At 41.2% G+C, this 2,385-nt stretch overlaps 1 pseudogene; it reads right to left on the bottom strand.

Moving 5' to 3' along the window:
- Positions 1–615: 615 nt before the first annotated feature.
- LOC109688415 (HIG1 domain family member 1A, mitochondrial pseudogene) lies at positions 616–928 on the bottom strand (annotated as a pseudogene).
- Between the last annotated feature and the right edge of the window lie 1,457 nt (positions 929–2,385).

The raw sequence follows: 2,385 nt of genomic DNA, 5'->3' as shown, positions 1-2,385 counted from the left end.
AAGTGGGATTCTAAAATACTGCCTCTATGCAGCTTTGTTATAAGCTTTTCCGATTTGGTTTAAACACACATACACACACACACTTTCAGTTGTGAGAAGATGCATAAATTATAGCTCATGCACTTATATGAAACTTTTTCAGGAGGCAATAAACTCTAGACTGAATTTCTCAAACCAGTTCACAAGGTAGGCAGAAAAAAGCTAAATTAATTGAAGCAAATGGGATTCCTACATGATATACAAAGCTCGTGACATCCTGCAGTACTTCAGGAAGTCTGCTTCCTGAAGCACTTCAGGGCTGGCCTGCTGTCTTCTTTGGAACTAATTTTGTTATAAGGGTTCACAAAGGAGGACATTTTAACACTATCAAGTACATTTAGGTGATATGTTTCTCTGTGTTAATTTGATTCCCCTGAGTGATCAGGTTAGCAAACTAGTCACTAATAATTTGGTCACCAAGCAAGTTAAGCCTACAAGAAAAGAAGTCATTATTCAAAATATGGTGTTATTGTCTGAATCCACTCAAATTACATATTTCTGACACAAACACATAACCTCAATACGAGATGTCTAACTAAAGCAAGGGCTTCCAACAAAGCCAGGACAGCATTTCTTCTAAGGTTTAGGTTTTGCCTAGGATTCCTGATAAATGGAATAGCTCACACCAAGAGTCATGGCTCCCACAATGAAGCCTTGGGCTGCCACACACATGTGGATCAGATGAAGGGACATTTTTGTATTTCCTCTAGTCTTCAATTAGTATAATCCATATGCAACAATTGCTGCAAAACCTGCCATTCCCATAGGGACAAATGGTGCCTCTTTAGCTTTTCGGATAAACTTAGATCTTTGATTCTCATCATATGAAGAAAGAGAAACATCTGTGTTGGTTGCCATTATGACTGCTTGAAGAATCTTCCTGATCCTCGAGGCCTGGACCCCACCAACTGCACGACCTCCCCATCATCACGTGCATCCTTCCTCAACCCCCAGCCCTCTCTCCCCAGGTCCTTTCGGCCCAGCCAAGCACTGCCTCACTTCTGCCCGCCCTGCAGTCTGGTGACGGTCGCTCAAATACTGGAAATAATTTTTTTTTAAATTGCAAGAAGACTATAATTAAAATATTGTGCACTCTTTACCTACAATCACTTACTGTGAATATTTTGCCCCATTTACTTTGACATTTTCTCTCTTGAGCTATTTGTATACACAGAGCTCTTTAATAAGACTTTTTTTTTTCATTTCTCCCCTCCCCCACCCCTTCCTTATTTCCCCCCTCCCCCTCACCCCCTCACTACCCGACAGAAACTATTTTGCCCTTATTTCTAATTTTGTTGTAGAGAGAGTATAGGCAATAATAGGAAGGAACAAGGGTTTTTGCTGGTTGAGATAAGGATAGCTATACAGGGAGTTGACTCACATTGATTTCCTGTGCGTGTGTGTTACCTTCTAGGTTAATTCTTTTTGATCTAACCTTTTCTCTAGTTCCTGTTCCCCTTCTCCTATTGGCCTCAGTTGCTGTTAAGGTATCTGCTTTAGTTTCTCTGCATTGAGGGCAACAAATGCTATCTGGTTTTTTAGGTGTCTTACCCATCCTCATACCTCCGTTGTGTGCTTTTTGACTTTTGTTTTTGCCACCAGCTGGCAAAACTCATTTAATTTATTCCGTAGGACACGGAGCTGGTGGCCCTTCTGTTTCTAGAAACAGTCTCCAATTCAAAGATAATGTTAGTAGTTGAGTAAATATTTATTTTATTGAATTTCTACCTCCAATGGCTCTATTAACTAGCTTTTGGCTTCAAATGGATCTGTTGAGAGTTTGAGAAGCCACTTGTTAAAGAAAAGCAGCTGCTTGTTCATTTGATTGGAGAGGAATTGGCTCTACCTCGGTGTCAGTTCATCGCAGAGCCAGTCATACCATTTCTTTGCACAGTTGAATCTTTGCCTTGCCGTTTAGAATCACCAACAGTTTTATTTTTTTAGTAAAAATGCATTAATTCATTTGTTCAGTAAATATTTTTAAGCATCTATGCATGTTAGGCACTGTTCTAGTCACTGACACACAGCAGTGAGCAAAACTGAAAAGTTTACATTCTACAGAGTTGCCTCAGTCGGCCAGGGCTGCAACAATGCCTTGATAAACTCCTCAGATCTGGGTGACTTACAGTAGTGGACACTTGTTTTCCTCACCCCCAGGTCTGCAGGTTAGATGAACTTTGGTTGATCTGGGCTGGGCTCGCCTGTGCTGACTGAGCTAGGCTGGATTCCTGGCTTCAATTCGAGTTCAAATCCATTTCACCTGTCTTCACCATTCTAAGACAAGTTGCCTGCCTGAGATCCAGTCTTCCCGTGGTGCATGACAGCAGCACAAAAGGGGTAAGTAGA

Source organism: Castor canadensis, chromosome 19 (genome assembly GCF_047511655.1).
Source record: "Castor canadensis chromosome 19, mCasCan1.hap1v2, whole genome shotgun sequence".
Lineage (NCBI taxonomy): Eukaryota > Metazoa > Chordata > Mammalia > Rodentia > Castoridae > Castor > Castor canadensis.
The sequence above is the reverse complement of the archived record's forward strand: the minus strand, read 5'-3'. Positions and strand labels throughout refer to the sequence as shown.